Source organism: Pleurodeles waltl, chromosome 2_2, assembly GCF_031143425.1.
Source record: "Pleurodeles waltl isolate 20211129_DDA chromosome 2_2, aPleWal1.hap1.20221129, whole genome shotgun sequence".
In the NCBI taxonomy this organism is placed as follows: domain Eukaryota; kingdom Metazoa; phylum Chordata; class Amphibia; order Caudata; family Salamandridae; genus Pleurodeles; species Pleurodeles waltl.
In genome coordinates, this window is record NC_090439.1 from 514239573 (window position 1) to 514257038 (window position 17466).

The following is a 17466-nucleotide window of genomic DNA, read 5'->3' on the forward strand; positions in this document are numbered from 1 at the left end:
GGTTTCTTCCAGTTCAAAACTGGCACTAGGTATAAATATTGGACCCTGAAACCCACCTTTTTAGAATACTACTCAAGATGTGCACTCTACAGATGGACTACCTGGCTGCTTGATGAGTGCACAGCTGCTTGTACCTAGGACACTAGAGGTTCTCCAAGGATCAGTTGGATGACCTGTTCTGAGCTATAAGGACACAAAAGGACACTGACCAGTGGCTTTATTTGAACCAATGCAGTGTGATTAATCTCAAAGCAAATCCTTGCATTGCCAGATCCAGGTCGGTGGCTTCACCACAGCTGACACAAAGTGCCCCATCTCTACTTAAGTCTCCCCAGTGCAGCCCCAGTAGCTTCATCGGCCCACCGCAGCGTGATACATCTTGCCACACTCCTCACAACTTCTGATCGCAGCTTCAACAGCACTGACCCAGTGCAATGCATCTCGACGCAGAACTACAAGTTGCAGCTCCTATTCAACGGCTCCTCGATGCAGTGGTGAAGGTCAACGCAGACTTCGCATCTTGGTTCCAAGAACACCGTCTCATAAAAACCAAACTTGGCCCTGGAACCGACCTGTGCTCTGTCGCGGTTGGCCTGAACTAGTGTCTTGGTCCAGCACGCCCAGATACGCCTAATTGGCGCTATTAGCTTATAGGGGCTAGTTGCTCCTCTATCTTTGAAATTCACTTTTACTGATTGAATTGTTGATGTTTTGGTGTCAAATACTTAATTAAAGTTTACTCTCTTTTTTCTAAATTGGTGTGGGATTTTTCTTGTGTTACGTTTTCACTTTGTTATTGTTTGTGTGCTGGATAAATACTTTACATGTTGCCTCAGAGTTAAGCGTGACTGCTTTTGTGCTGAGCTGCCAGAGGATTAAGCACAGGTTAGTTTAGTGACTATTTCTGGTTCACCCTGACAATGATGGTGGTTGTTGCTTGAAAAGGATTTCACCACCCTCAACCAATAACCCAATTTCTCACAGTGTTCCACAATACTATAGTCTGTATGGCAGGGCAGTGCTTGTGAGATCAAAGTAAGTGAACAATGGTTAAACCAAAATATAAAATAAGAGCCTAGTGGAATTTCAGTAGTATTACAGGCAAACTAGAACCTTTTTCAAAGTGCTGCGGAGTAACAAACATCATGTCTAGGCATTAATACATTTATATTTCAACCTGCTGTAGAGAGCGGTGTTCTGGTTGCAGTACGCCCCCCAACTTTTTGCCTGTTTTTTATGCAACTTTGGCTGAAGTGCACTGGGTTCCTGCTAACCAGGTCCCCGGTGCCAGTGTTCCTTCCCCAAAACAAGACACCTGGTCACTTGATTACCAAGTGGTCAGGCCCTCTAGCACCTCTTTATGTCCCTAGTAAATGGTACCCCTGGTACCTAGGGAATGGGTACTGAAGAGGGGCCCTAAGAGCCGCAACACAACCTGTGCCACACAAAGGGACCCAGCATCAAACTCATGCAGATTACCATTGCAGGCTGCGTGACAACGTGCTCCCTAAAAGTGAAAACATAACATGGCACACAGTCTGTGTACCATGTTCCCTAAACACTGCATGCAATATTTGTAAGTCACTCCTACAGCAGGCCTTACAGCCCAAAGGAACGGTGCGTTATATTACATGTGTTGGCATATCTGCAAGAGCAGATATGCCCCTGCTATGTCTCTGGCGATTCTTAGACATAGTGAGTGAATAGGGAAGCCATTTTAAATACATGTGAAGGTCACTGGTCAATACGAGTTGCCCAGCTACATGATGGCTTCACTGAAACTAGGGATGTTTGGTATCAAACATCTCATATTAATAAACCCGGAATGATTCCAGTGATGGATTTATTAATACATGCATCCAGAGGGCACCTTATAGGTGCCCTCCTGAAAACCTACCAACTGCTGGTGAACTCACTGACCAGTTCTAGTCACAGGACCAAACTCCTGCACTTAGGATAAGTATGGGGCAAGGTCCAAGGACATACCAACAGGTCCCCTCGGGTGGCACTGGGGCGACCGTGTGCAGGGGTGCAGTTCAGCATAGGGTGACCCATTTAAGTCTGTGGGGATCAGTCCAGTCACAAAGTTGCTGCAAGGATGGCCTGGAAGGTTGGTCCAGGGAACCCACAGGAGGGTTCGACCCTTCAGGTCCTCACACACGCAGGGACACCATTGGTCCACTTCTCCTCGGACTGTGGGGCTTGGGTGCAGTGGTGTCTTCTGACATCGGGTCCAGTGCAGGAGTTGCTTGCGGCTGCAGGGGGCCCGCAGAAATAGTCTGAAGGCGTGGACTGGAGGTCCAATCAGACCAAGCCAACAAGTGTGCTCAGGTCTCACGAGGCTGGGAGATGTGGGGAGACTCTTGGTTCTCTTTTCCTCGGTCCAGGACAGACGGGTGCAAAGGTGTCCTGGGGCGTCAGGTCTTGGTCTCCTGGTCACTCGTGGTTGCAGGAAGGTCTGCAGAAAAAGGCAGCGGACACCATTGTGAAGTCCATAGTGGGCGCAGTCAAGGTGAGCTTCATGTTTGGAGGGCCTGGGGACCATGCGGACACTGTTGGCCCCTTCAGCATAGGCTAAGTGGCTCAGGTGCAGTGTTGATGTCTGGCATCAGGTTTTGGCAGTCCTGGTCCTCAAAGTCTTTCTTGAGTGACATTGCAACAAGGAAAGGGGGAGGTAAAAAGCAGAAATTGTGATGAAGGATTAGTAAAAATGTCCGCCTTGTTTGGAAGGGTCTTGACCTCCCAGTAAGGAGAGAGAAATACATAAGGTACTGCATTTATGGGTCTATGGTGTGGACGAGCGCATGGGGGTGGGTAGGACCACCTAGACCTTTTGGGAATAGAGTATGGAGTCAGACATTCTCAAAAGTGGACACTACACTTCTCTGTAGCCTACACATAGGCTGGAGATCATTCTTGTCTTTGGAAATGATTGCCATTTTTATGAGTGGATAGTGCACAACCTCTGGGTCTACATTGCGTGGTGATGAGGGTTGGTCCCCCCTATTCAAAACATCTAGGAAACATACTGGCAATTAGGCTAGACCAGGACACAAGCCGATATGTCACCAGATAAAGACATGGGCACACAGCCTACACATGGTGCCAGATATCTGGCTTTATATACATCCATTATAAGACCCCTATGTAGTCCATTTTCTTATGTGCTCATCAAATATTCATGGCATATAAGGCATTATTTGTTTGCAATGATTGATTAGTTGATATGCATTATGAAACAACATGTGCTACATTCATGGACTCTCAGTATGTTTATAGTTTGTATATGTTTAAATGCCTTAAAAAGTAAAAAAAAAGGCATAATAGTTTTAACATAGATACCCAAGTGAGCAGCATTCTCACTGTTTACTACCAATCTGGTATTATAGATCACAATGGTAAATCTTTTGAGAAGTAGAGGAAAGAGTCCAGGGGTTTAAGCCAAATAGGACAGGGCTTAATTTACTTGTACCAAGCAGGTAAAACCTATTAGATGGATTGAAAACCTAATACATCCACCAAGTGATACTGTAGTCAGCAGAAAACGGAGCAGGATACCTTTGTTTTACATTTGTCTCGAACATTCCGGAAGACTACAAACTGAAGATTCCGTTCAATACAGTTGGGTGACTTGAAAAAGCCCCAGGCGTGCCCACCATAAGGGGCAAAACATGTATTGGCTGCAAATCATATGTAATTTTGTGCATTAGACCTGATGAACATATGAATAATAAAATATCATGCCTAACAATCACTCAGACGTGTCATGCTCAATTTCTATTTTGGAATTTATGAATATTATAATACAAGGGTACAACCTATTTCTCATCTCCGTTTTCTAAATCACAAAGTTGATACTTCCCAAAATAAACGGTATAATTGACAGAAACAGATGATTCACTGTCTACTAGTAGAGAAAGCGAGGCACAGACTCTAGGAGGAGCAAAACGCAGAACTGTCCCCCACGGAACTGTGCCAAATTACTTCTCTAGTACAAAAACATGCCAACAGAGACATAATTCAGCCTTGTCTAAGAGTCAGGGTGATGACACTAAAAATAAATGAAGTACAGGTATGTGTATTTTATGATATCTAAATATAGAAGCCTCAAAGAATGGCATACTTTTGATGATAAAGATGGACATTTAGGAATCTTCAAAATGTACTCTGTACCATATTGTCTGATTCCTTAGTTTTTTTCTATTCATTTATGATCGCTATGATCTCTGAAATTATACTGCTGCATTCAATCTGCACTAAAAATGCTTTAAATGAACCTTTGAAAATAAGTGTGAAGTTCTTCTACTTGAGGGGGGTCATTCCATCTCGCTAAGAGGCTGGGAAAATAAGGCCACTCCAGGGCTATGCTTTTTTCATCAAGCGGTTTGCTCTCACACCTGGTGATGTTTCTGTCTCTATGGAGCCAAATATGGAGCCATTATAGTGTAAATCATGGGTCTTGTGTGTACCAGAGTGGTAATCTATAGTCTCATTTTCTTCATAAAAGCTCCCCCTGTTTTATTATTTCCACCTACCAAAGTACAAGGTACCTCAACTGCAGGTTGCAAATCACCTCCATTAAATTCCCAGGTATTACCACAGGACCAGTTAAAACTATTTATGAACAGGGAACATGATTTTTGTTTATATGTATTTTTGCTAGTCATACCTTGCACTTGCACCTCATGATAGAAGACCAAGCATTTGCTTGAGAAGGTGGTAGGCACAGCACGCTGGCCTCGATTGTATACATGTTTATTTCTAGCTCCTAAATCATCTACCTTTACTGCTAACAACCTCCCACTCACCTCCTATGAAATACACTTCTCATTCCTTCATCTCTTTGCTCACTGGGTTATCAACAGGGCACCAGAAATATGTGAACTCACAACTTTTCTGGGATGAATATCAATTTGCCTCATTTGCGACATTATCCACCATCTTATGCAGTATTTACAGATACTAACAAAAATCGGTTTCTTAAGATTATTCAAACATTTATAGGAATCTTAAGTATCGAACATCTCTTTTTTAAGGTCCCGTGCATTCTGTCGTAAAGGGCCTCCTAGTGAGACATACACTAGGTGAAATGTAGTATACTGTATGCCTGGACTCTTCTTGTGTAGTGGAAGTATGCGCTTCCAGAAACCATGTAGTGTTTTCACAGTGGAAACGTGAAACTTAAGTCACGTTTTGCAACATATTGGTGATCCTTTAAATAAGTGAACCACGTTTCATTCCAAGTAGGATTTATATGTTGGCTACTCTGCTGAGTGCAGCAATGCATGTTTCATACAATTTTTTTTTTTTACTGTCCAACAAATAAAGGACAGTATTGATAAAATAGCATTATGTGCTGAATAATTTGGCATCATTTGCATAACATGCTTTTTCCTTGCCTCATAGTCAACCATGCCACATATGTTTGTGGCCCGGGATATTTACAACCCTCTCCCAGAAAGCCTGTAAGGTGTTTTGCATCTGAGGCCTTTGCATGTTCTCAACAGTCCAGGGTAAAGGTATTCCTCATCCACCACATTTTTCTAAGAAATATTTATTTCATGGTGTTTTTTTAGGTCGCGCATAAGCGTGCGGCCTCTTTTAAACGTTAAGTATACTTACTTCTGTGCGCTTAAAGTCATTTCATTTGTTAATTTCAGTGTAATTTAAAAATCCTTGCTTGCTTGTGGCCAGTCATGCCCCTTTGTCCCTCATTTTTCTCTTTGAGAGCAGGAACCAACTACTGCATGATTACGCTTTGTTGTGTTTCGCTGTTCTTTGGGGGTACGTTTTTTCTTGGTTTTCTGCTCCTGTGAGTCAATGTGCTTACAATGCTGAGCTCAGGGGCACTGTACACGCACCCTACTGCCTCATCCATAGCGCTTGAATTGCACTCCCCACACTGTTTTCTTGCTTGACCTGCCACCCAATCAACGTCCTCCCGTTGTCACTCGTTAACTCCTGTGCCACTGTGGCTACTTGCCCCGTTTTTTTGCCTTGCCGCTTCGCACTCATGGCGTATGTATCTTCCTCTTCCTTGTTTTCAGGCATTTTTCTGTTTCTTTGTGATGCCTGCAGGGTCTTTTTTATTTTTTTGCAGTTTTATGTAGCGCAAACTTGACACAAAGGTATTGGAGCACTATTTTTTTTTTTGCAGTTTTATATAGCGCAAACTCGATACAGAGGTATTACAGTGCTGTATGTGAGCGCAGGTTACACTACACAAGAACACATTCATTTTGGTAGCAAGGGTGGGTTAGGTGACTTGCCCAGAATCACAGGATGTTGAGCCGGCGCCCAGACTCGAACCGTGTTCCCCAGCTCCAAAGTCGGGAGTAGTCTAGGGTATTCTGGGCCTAACTTGTTTTTTTTATATAGCGTGTGGTAATTCAGGTTCAGCCGTTTCAAAGCACTGCAAAGCAGGTGCCATTCTTAACAAAATCACTATAATTCATTTACATCAACCTTGAAGAGATGAAGAAGTGAAAAAACTATGTCAGGATTGTAATCTGTGACATACTTGTTCTGTCAAGACCTCTGCAGTGGGTGCATTAACCAACTGACTTGAGTAGAGCTTAACAGTAGGTGATAGCACATGCTCTTGATAATCTCTGGAGGGTCACCAACCAAGCACATAGGTTAGTTCTGAGCAAGAAGATGGCGAAAGGTGTTGTCGACAAAATGGTACAAAAGGAGTCATGACTCTAGACCCAAGCACTCTGCGTCCTTAAGCTTGATAGCCAAAACGTGGGTATCGAGAAACTCTCTCTGCGACACAGTTCTAGACCTACCTTGAATTCCCCCAAAAAACATATATGAATCCTTCTCACAGCCCGAAAAATGGCAATGACCCAACCCTACAGGAGCCTCTCTGAGCACCACTGGTCTAGGCGAAAAAACACCAATGTCCAAACCCTGGCTTCCTGATCTACTCTGAGTGGTTCAGATGGCACGGCCAAAACTTCAAATTGTGAGTAGCCACTCCAACAGAGATAATTCAGATTTCAAAACCATCAGCTAGTTAAAAGACTATGAACCCAAGTGTAGGAGGCTGGCCTGGCTTATAGTGGGTACCTTGTGGTACTTACACCTGTGCCAGGTCCAGTTACTTTATTTCAGTGACAATATGCAAAAAGTATCTCAGAGGATATACTCACTTAGGAGGTAAGTAATATACACAAAATATATGCACACAAACCAAAATCAGGTAAGTAACAGTTAGAAAAGTAGTGCAAACAATGTAGGATCACAATAGAATGCAATAGGGAGAAATAGGCCTAGGGGCAACACAAACCATATACTCCAAAAGTGGAATGCGAACCACAAATGGACCCCAGGCCTAGTGTAGTGTGTAGAGGGTCGCTGGGATTGTAAGAAAACACTAAGGGTGTCCAAGATACCCCCACCCCAAAACTCTGAAAAGTAGTAGTAAAGTTACCCTACTACCCCAGAAAGACAGTAAAGTCGAGATAGGGGATTCTGCAAGGACAACAACTGATTGTATAACACTGAAGACGGATTCCTGGACCTGAGGACCTGCAAAGGAAGGGGACCAAGTCCAAGAGTCACACAAGTGCCCGGGGGGGGGGGGATTCTGCAACAATGGAGGTGCCAGGAACTTCTCCTTTGGTCAGAAGATGTCCCACTGCGTGCTGGAGGATGCAGAGTTGTTCCCACAAAGAAAGACCGCAAACTAGCCTTGCTAGCTGCAAGAGTCACGGTTGAGGATTTTGGGTGCTGCCAGGGCCCAGGAAGGACCAGGAGGTCGCCCCTTGGAGGAGGAGACAGAGGGGGCGCTCAGGAACAGAGAGCCCAGGCAGAAGCAGGCAGCACCTGCAGAAGCACCTGAACAGGCACTTAGAAGGTCTGAGGACAGCGGTCGACTCAGAGTCACAAAGGAGGGTCCCACGACGTCGGAGTCCAAGTCAGCGAGTTGGGCAATGCAGGACGGAGTTCTGGGGACCTGGGCTAGGCTGTGCACAAAGGAAGTCTTGCAGAAGGGCACAGAAGCCCAAGCAGCTGCAGTTCATGCAGTACAAAGGATTACTGTCTGGCATGGGGAGGCAAGGACTTACCTCCACCAAATTTGGACAGAAGGGCCACTGGACTGTCAGAGATACTTGGACCCGGCTCCTGTGTTCCAGGGACGACGCTCACCAGGATGAGAGGGGACCCAGAGGACCGGTTATGCAGAAGTTTGGTGCCTGCGTTGGCAGGGGGAAGATCAACCCACAGGAGATTTCTTCTTGGCTTCCAGTGCAGGGTGAAGGCACACAGCCCTCAGAGCATGCACCACCAGGAAACAATCGAGAAAGCCGGCAGGATGAGGCGCTACAATGTTGCTGGTAGTCTTCTTGCTACTTTGTTGCGGTTATGCAGGCGTCCTGGAGCAATCAGCGGTCGATCCTTGGCAGAAGTCAAAGAGGGAAGTGCAGAGGAACTCTGGTGAGCTCTTGCATTTGTTACCTGGTGAGATACCCACAGGAGAGACCCTAAATAGCCCACAGAGGAGGATTGGCTACTGAGAAAGGTAAGCACCTATCAGGAGGGGTCTCTGACATCACCTGCTGGCACTGGCCCCTCAGAGCTGTCCATTGTGCCCTCACACCTCTGCATCCAAGATGACAGAGGTCTTGGACACACTGGAGGAGCTCTGGGCACCTCCCCTGGGAGGTGCTGGCTAGGGGAGTGGTCACTCCCCTTTCCTTTGTCCAGTTTCGCGCCATAGCAAGGCTGCGGGGATCCCTGAACCAGTGTAGACTGGCTTATGCAAGGCGGGCACCATCTGTGCCCTTTGAAGCATTTCCAGAGGCCAGGAGAGGCTACCCCTCCCAGGAGGCCCTTCACACCCGTTTTCCAAAGGGAGAGGGTGTAACACCCTCCCTCAGAGGAAATCCTTTGTTCTGCCTTCCTGGGACCAGGCAACGCAGGCCCCAGGGGTCAGAAACCTGTCCGAGGGGTTGGCAGCAGCAGTAGCTGCAGTGGAGACCCCGGAAAGTTAGTTTGGCAGTACCCGGGCTCTATGCTGGAGACCCGGGATGCATGGAATTGTCTCCCAATACCAGAATGGTACCAGAATGGTATTGGGGGTGACAATTCCATGATCCTAGACATGTTACATGGCCATGTTCGGAGTTACCATGGTGACGCTACATATAGGTATTGACCTATATGTAATGCACGTGTGTAATGGTGTCCTCACACTCACAAAATCCGGGGAATTTGCCCTGAACGATGTGGGGGCACCTTGGCTAGTGCCAGGGTGCCCACACACTAAGTAACTATGCACCTAACCTTCACCAAGTGAGGGTTAGACATATAGGTGACTTATAAGTTACTTAAGTGCAGTGTAAAATGGCTGTGAAATAACATGGATGTTATTTCACTCAGGCTGCAGTGGCAGTCTTGTGTAAGAATTGTCTGAGCTCCCTATGGGTGGCAAAAGAAATGTTCCAGCCCATAGGGATCTCCTGGAACACCAATACCCTGGGTACCATATAGAAGGGAATTATAAGGGTGTTTCAGTGTGCCAATCAGTATTGGTAAAATGAGTCACTGGCCTGCAGGGACAATTTTAAAAGCAGGGAGAGCATAAACACTGAGGTTCTGGTTAGCAGAGCCTCAGTGATACAGTTAGGCATCACACAGGGAACACATACAGTGCATACTTTATGAGCACTGGGGTCCTGACTAGCAGGATCCCAGTGACACATAGGCAAAAACAAACATAAATACGGTAAAAATGGGGGTAACATGCCAAGCAAGATGGTACTTTCCTACACCAAGGCAGTGCTTTAAGTGAATACATAGTACCACCCCTTCTGTATTTCCATTTAAAACACTGATCCAAGGTCACAGATGTCGCACTTCTGGAACGTATTCTGTCAGCCCATCTACCACTGAAACGCTGTTTCACCAATCTGCATACATTTGAAGCCTCTTCTGTTATTTACTTTGTATGCAGTTGATGTTTTTAAAAGTTAGGCTGGTATGTCAATGTAGAGAGATAACTTTTAAAAGTTTAACCCAGAAATATATGGCTGCCCCCTTTTCTTTGCTCCTAACTCTTTTGACCCCACCCCCCCCTTCATTCGCTATGTTAAATGCCATAAAGGTGCCTCTTTGAAGCTTGTTTGGTGTTATAAAAGTTCAGGTAAACACATTAGAAAGGGTTGCATCTCTAGGGTATCACAGCCAGTCTGTAGGGAAGGTTGCTGTGGCACCTGGCATACATCCACTACACTCCAAACCAAAACATATAGATAAGAGACACTGTCATTTACAACACCAATAACTCTCACAAATGCGAGACCTACTGCATTGTAAATGCTTGTCATTTCTTCTAGTCTATCTCTCATAGTTGTTTAAGAGCTGAAACTTATACAATTTCCTTTCTTTAAAGTTGACGAAACATATTGACAATACCACTAAATAGTAACGAAAAGGAAAAAAACATAAGCACAGCACCCGCAAAGAAACATTAGGGAATGCAAAAACAGTAGCACTCCAAACTTGATGTATTCAAAAAATAAAAAAAATCAGGAGGCGGACAAGATAGGCATAGAATAAGGTAGGTTGCACAGGTAATGGCAACTAGTCTATGTGCATCTCTGCATTTGTGTGCATTATCACATTAAAGTCAGGGTTACTGACTTTGAAAGATCTTGTTCTGCGAACAAACCCAAATAGAAATAATCTTCCAGTCACACTATCGAAAGATAATTATTATTATTAATGAATCAGAGGAAATATCTCACTATTGTTCGTGAGATCTCTGTAGACTTCACCCATGGCATTCCAGTTAGTCAAAACAAATCTGTCCAATCTTGCTCATGTGAACTTTTGAAGTGCAAAGACACTGACTCACAAAACTATCTGTTCACTCATATAGCAGATTAACAAAACGGAGCAGTTACACATTCAATTTCAAATGTTATGTTGATTTTCACAGAAACACTCAGAAATGCCCACAAAATTGGGGAACGTGCGGAGGATTCAACGTGGGGGGTGTTTTTATCTGTGGTGGGACAAAAATCTGCAAGAGCATTTATATTTTACCATTTCGAAATGTAAACCTGTTAACTTTCTTAATGGTCACTGTTTACACATATTCGTTCCTTCGCCGGGGGGAACTAAAAGTTGCAAGTCCTGGAGGTCTTAGTGAATTCCAAAATAGCGGGTAAATTTACAACGAAGGTAGAAATAATGCCTTGGGAACACATTTTCCTCATTCTTTGTAAAGGGTCTGTACTATACTGCTTTTTAATTTTTCAAGCAGACCAACAAGCTAGTCGTGCAAACGATAACAATTGCTTTCCAACGTCAAATCTTTCTTTTTTAAGTATTAAAAAAACTATTACATGAGAATCGGTAGAAAAGTAATTTGTAGGGCACTCTTACATCTCGGCTGTGTACCACTCTGCCACAGCCTTTACCCCCGCCTTCATTATCTCGGCACTTGACAGCTAGAGTCTGGCTAAACTACAGAAGTGTGTCCAGGCTGTCGGAAATAAAAAGGTCGGTGTAAACTGTTGCAGATAAACAAAATAATATCTCGTGATACCCAAATGGGAAACTGTTTCTTGGCAAGGACAATGCGCGTACTGTTTCCTCGGTGGTAGAACCGTAAACGTTTCAAACCAAATCCTTTTCGTCCGTGCGCAAACCTCGGGAGTGATGTCGCTGCGAGCAGCAAGCGCCAGTGTATTAAATAACTGCAAAAATCTGCAGTCACATGAGAAAAGTTAACAGTCCTCGTGAAAGTAAAACAAAAAAAAAATGACACCAACTCTGCCCGTGTTCGCTCCTGGCCATTGCCGTTGGACTGAGGTTGGTGAAACCACATAAAAGCATAAAACGCAAACATCAACACTCAACGACTGAAAGCAAGTAGGTGGCTGAAAACAGTAGCGCAAGCTCAACTGCAGTCACCAACTACTGAAAGAGCCTTGTAACGCTTTAGAGTGCTGTGGGCAACAGAGAGCACAGTGAGTGGTCCATCCCGTCGCATGCAACTGCTCAATTAGCATGTGTATCTTCTTTTAACCTGAATATATGCCAACTAAGAGTTGCGCAGAAAGGGGATAATGAAAACAGCCATATAATAACGCTCTCGTGGGCAGCTACTCTGACAGGCACGCCTTCTATAATTTAAGAACGGATGCACTTCACTTTATTCTCGCGGTCAAACAAATTATTCACAGGGTAAATGACAGCATGCTTGAAGTTAACACGCTTTGCACAACACAACAGAAACAGCGGAACGACAACCAGAGGGGATGGATTCACTGCAAAGAGATGCTTTCAGCCAGCACATACGCGGATCCTACCAGGTTCGGAAGAGGTAGCAACGTGGAGATAGATCCAGCAACAGCCGAGAACGCCACAGAGGGAGGAGAGCTGAGAGGGGCGGGGATCGCGGTCACCTGCCGTTCCCAGGCCCGCAGCTGCTCCCACTGACAGGAAGAGGCGGGACTTAGGCACAACAACACAGCGTGACCACGCCCACCTAGCTCAGCAGCATAGATAAACTGGAACAGACGAAGCGTTCCCAGTAGCTTTCCTCGTCCTGTGTGAAGCTTGTGGCGTGCCTGCTTTTTATGTTCACCTAACTTCCGAAAGGTAAGCGCAGGGGTCTAGCGAGGCATTCATAATTTACAAAGTACTGTTTGACCACTTCTCGTTCTCCGTTAGAACTTCCAGTTGTCTCTGCTTCTAAATCTCACTGACGGCTAGGTCCCAGTTCTACTTGGTCACTCCTTCCCATGTGAGGTTAACCCCTTGGCTGCCAGGCCTGTTCCCCCTCCTGTGCCGAGCCTTTTTTTGGCTATTTGGAGCAGTTCGCGCATAGGCCCTCATAACTTTTTGTTCACATAAGCTACCCACGCCAAATTTGCGTCCTTTTTTTCCAACATCCTAGGGATTCTAGAGGTACCCAGACTTTGTGGGTTCCCCAGAAGGAGGCCAAGAAATTAGCCAAAAAACAGTGAAAATTTCGGTTTTTTTAAAAAAATGGGAAAAATGGGCTGCAGAAGAAGGCTTGTGGTTTTTTCCCTGAAAAGGGCATCAACAAAGAGTTTGCAGTGCTAAAATCACCAGCTTCCCAGCCTTCAGAAACAGGCAGACTTAAATCAGAAAACCCAATTTTTCAACACAATTTTGGCATTTTACTGGGACATACCCCATTTTTAAGATTTTTTGTGCTTTCAGCCTTCTTCCAGTCAGTGACAGAAATGGGCATGAAACCAACGCTGGATCCCAGAAACCGCAACATCTCTGAAAATTAGACAAAATTCTGAATTCAGCAAGGGGTAATTTGCGTAGATCATACAAGGGTTTCCTACAGAAAATAACAACTGAAAAAGAAAAATATTGAAATTGAGGTAAAAAAATCAATTTTTCTCTAAGTTTTACTCTGTAACTTTTTCCTGCAATGTAAGATTTTCGAAAGCAATATACCGTTACGTCTGCTGGACTCTTCTGGTTGCGGGGATATATAGGGCTTGTAGGTTCATCAAGAACTCTAGGTACCCAGAGCCAATAAATGACCTGCACCCTGCAGTGGGTTTTCATTCTATGCCGGGTATACAGCAATTCATTTGCTGAAATATAAAGAGTAAAAAATAGCTATCAAGAAAACCTTTGTATTTCCAAAATGGGCACAAGATAAGGTGTTGAGAAGCAGTGGTTATTTGCACATCTCTGAATTCCGGGGTGCCCATACTAGCATGTGAATTACAGGGCATTTCTCAAATAGACATCTTTTTTACACACTGTCTTACATTTGGAAGGGAAAAATGTAGAGAAAGATAAGGGGCAATAACACTTGTTTTGCTATTCTATGTTTCCCCAAGTCTCCCGATAAAAATGATACCTCACTTGTGTGGGTAGGCCTAGCGCCCGCGACAGGATATGCCCCAAAACACAACGTGGACACATCACAGAAAACAGAGCTGTTTTTAGCAAAGTGCCTACCTGTAGATTTTGGCCTCTAGCTCAGCCGGCACCTAGGGAAACCTACCAAACCTGTGCATTTCTGAAAACTAGAGACCTAGGGGAATCCAAGATGGGGTGACTTGTGTGGCTCGGACCAGGTTCTGTTACCCAGAATCCTTTGCAAAACTCAAAATTTGGCTAAAAAAACACATGTTCCTCACATTTCTGTGGCAGAAAGTTCTGGAATCTGAGAGGAGCCACAAATTTCCATCCACCCAGCGTTCCCCCACATCTCCCGATACAAATGATACCTCACTTGTCTGGCTAGGCCTAGCGCCCGCGACAGGAAATGCCCCAAAGCGCAACGTGTACACATCCAATTTTTTCAAAGAAAACAGAGGTGTTTTTTGCAAAGTGCCTACCTGTAGATTTTGGCCTCTAGCACAGCCGCCACCTAGGGAAACCTACCAAACCTGTGCATTTCTGAAAACTAGAGACCACGGGGAATCCAAGATGGGGTGACTTCTGTGGCTCGGACCAGGTTCTGTTACCCAGAATCCTTTGCAAACCTCACAATTTGGCTAAAAAAACACATGTTCCTCACATTTCTGTGGCAGAAAGTTCTGGAATCTGAGAGGAGCCACAAATTTCCTTCCACCCACCGTTCCCCCACGTCTCCCGATAAAAATGATACCTCACATGTGTGGGTAGGCCTAGCGCCTGCGACAGGAAATGCCCCAAAGCGCAACGTGGACACATCCAAATTTTTGAATGAAAACAGAGGTGTTTTTTTGCAAAGTGCCTACCTGTAAATTTTGGCCTCTAGCTCAGCCGCCACCTATGGAAACCTACCAAACCTGTGCATTTCTGAAAACTAGAGACCTAGGGGAATCCAAGATGGGGTGACTTGTGTGGCTCGGACCAGGTTCTGTTACCCAGAATCCTTAGCAAACCGCAGAATTTGGCTAAAAAAACACATGTTCCTCACATTTCTGTGCAGAAAGTTCTGGAATCTGAGAGGAGCCACAATTTTCCTTCCACCCAGCGTTCCCCCACGTCTCCCGATAAAAATGATACCTCACTTGTGTGGGTAGGCCTAGCGCCCGCGACAGGAAACGCCCCAAAGCGCAACGTGGACACATCCAAATTTTTGAAAGAAAACAGAGGTGTTTTTTGCAAAGTGCCTACCTGTAGATTTTTGCCTGTAGCTCAGCCCGCACCTAGGGAAACCTACCAAACCTGTGCATTTCTGAAAACTAGAGACCTAGCGGAATCCAAGATGGGGTGACTTGTGTGGCTCGGACCAGGTTCTGTTACCCAGAATCCTTTGCAAACCTCAAAATTTGGCTAAAAAAACACATGTTCCTCACATTTCTGTGGCAGAAAGTTCTGGAATCTGAGAGGAGCCACAAATTTCCTTCCACCCACCGTTCCCCCACGTCTCCCGATAAAAATGATACCTCACATGTGTGGGTAGGCCTAGCGCCCGCAACAGGAAATGCCCCAAAGCGCAACGTGGACACATCCAAATTTTTGAATGAAAACAGAGGTGTTTTTTTGCAAAGTGCCTACCTGTAAATTTTGGCCTCTAGCTCAGCCGCCACCTATGGAAACCTACCAAACCTGTGCATTTCTGAAAAATAGAGACCTAGGGGAATCCAAGATGGGGTGACTTGTGTGGCTCGGACCAGGTTCTGTTACCCAGAATCCTTTGCAAACCTCAGAATTTGGCTAAAAAAACACATGTTCCTCACATTTCTGTGCAGAAAGTTCTGGAATCTGAGAGGAGCCACAAATTTCCTTCCACCCAGCGTTCCCCCACGTCTCCCGATAAAAATGATACCTCACTTGTGTGGGTAGGCCTAGCGTCCGCGACAGGAAACGCCCCAAAGCGCAACGTGGACACATCCAAATGTTTGAAAGAAAACAGAGGTGTTTTTTGCAAAGTGCCTACCTGTAGATTTTGGCCTCTAGCTCAGCCGCCACCTAGGGAAACCTACCAAACCTGTGCATTTCTGAAAACTAGAGACCATGGGGAATCCAAGATGGGGTGACTTCTGTGGCTCGGACCAGGTTATGTTACCCAGAATCCTTTGCAAACCTCACAATTTGGCTAAAAAAACACATGTTCCTCACATTTCTGTGGCAGAAAGTTCTGGAATCTGAGAGGAGCCACAAATTTCCTTCCAACCACCGTTCCCCCACGTCTCCCGATAAAAATGATACCTCACATGTGTGGGTAGGCCTAGCGCCCGCGACAGGAAATGCCCCAAAGCGCAACGTGGACACATCCAAATTTTTGAATGAAAACAGAGGTGTTTTTTTGCAAAGTGCCTACCTGTAAATTTTGGCCTCTAGCTCAGCCGCCACCTATGGAAACCTACCAAACCTGTGCATTTCTGATAACTAGAGACCTAGGGGAATCCAAGATGGGGTGACTTGTGTGGCTCGGACCAGGTTCTGTTACCCAGAATACTTTGCAAACCTCAAAATTTGGCTAAAAAAACACATGTTCCTCACATTTCTGTGCAGAAAGTTCTGGAATCTGAGAGGAGCCACAATTTTCCTTCCACCCAGCGTTCCCCCACGTCTCCCGATAAAAATGATACCTCACTTGTGTGGGTAGGCCTAGCGCCCGTGACAGGAAACGCCCCAAAGCGCAACGTGGACACATCCAAATTTTTGAAAGAAAACAGAGGTGTTTTTTGCAAAGTGCCTACCTGTAGATTTTTGCCTGTAGCTCAGCCGGCACCTAGGGAAACCTACCAAACCTGTGCATTTCTGAAAACTAGAGACCTAGGAGAATCCAAGATGGGTTGACTTGTGTGGCTCGGACCAGGTTCTGTTACCCAGAATCCTTTGCAAACCTCAAAATTTGGCTAAAAAAACACATGTTCCTCACATTTCTGTGGCAGAAAGTTCTGGAATCTGAGAGGAGCCACAAATTTCCTTCCACCCAGCGTTCCCCCATGTCTCCCGATAAAAATGATACCTCACTTCTGTGGGTAGGCCTAGCGCCCGCGACAGGAAACGCCCCAAAGCGCAACATGGACACATCCAATTTTTTGAAAGAAAACAGGTGTTTTTTGCAAAGTGCCTACCTGTAGATTTTGGCCTGTAGCTCAGCCGCCACCTAGGGAAACCTACCAAACCTGTGCATTTCTGAAAACTAGAGACCTAGTGGAATCCAAGATGGGGTGACTTGTATGGCTCGGACCAGGTTCTGTTACCCAGAATCCTTTGCAAACCTCAAAATGTGGCTAAAAAACACATGTTCCTCACATTTCTGTGGCAGAAAGTTCTGGAATCTGAGAGGAGCCACAAATTTCCTTCCACCTAGCGTTCCCCCACGTCTCCCGATAAAAATTATACCTCACATGTGTGGGTAGGCCTAGCGCCCGCAACGTGAAATGCCCCAAAGCGCAACGTGGACACATCCAAATTTTTTAAAGAAAACAGAGGTGTTTTTTGCAAAGTGCCTACCTGTAGATTTTGGCCTGTAGCTCAGCCGCCACCTAGGGAAACCTACCA

At 45.3% G+C, this 17466-nt stretch overlaps 1 protein-coding gene across 1 annotated transcript in view; it reads right to left on the reverse strand.

The window, feature by feature from the left end:
- OSBPL1A (oxysterol binding protein like 1A) overlaps positions 1-12466 on the reverse strand; it is a 1294449-nt gene extending 1281983 nt beyond the window's left edge. The window contains exon 1 of the mRNA XM_069220031.1: positions 12330-12466. The gene's annotated coding sequence lies outside the window, so the exon portion shown is untranslated. The remainder of the gene's footprint in view (positions 1-12329) is intronic.
- Between the last annotated feature and the right edge of the window lie 5000 nt (positions 12467-17466).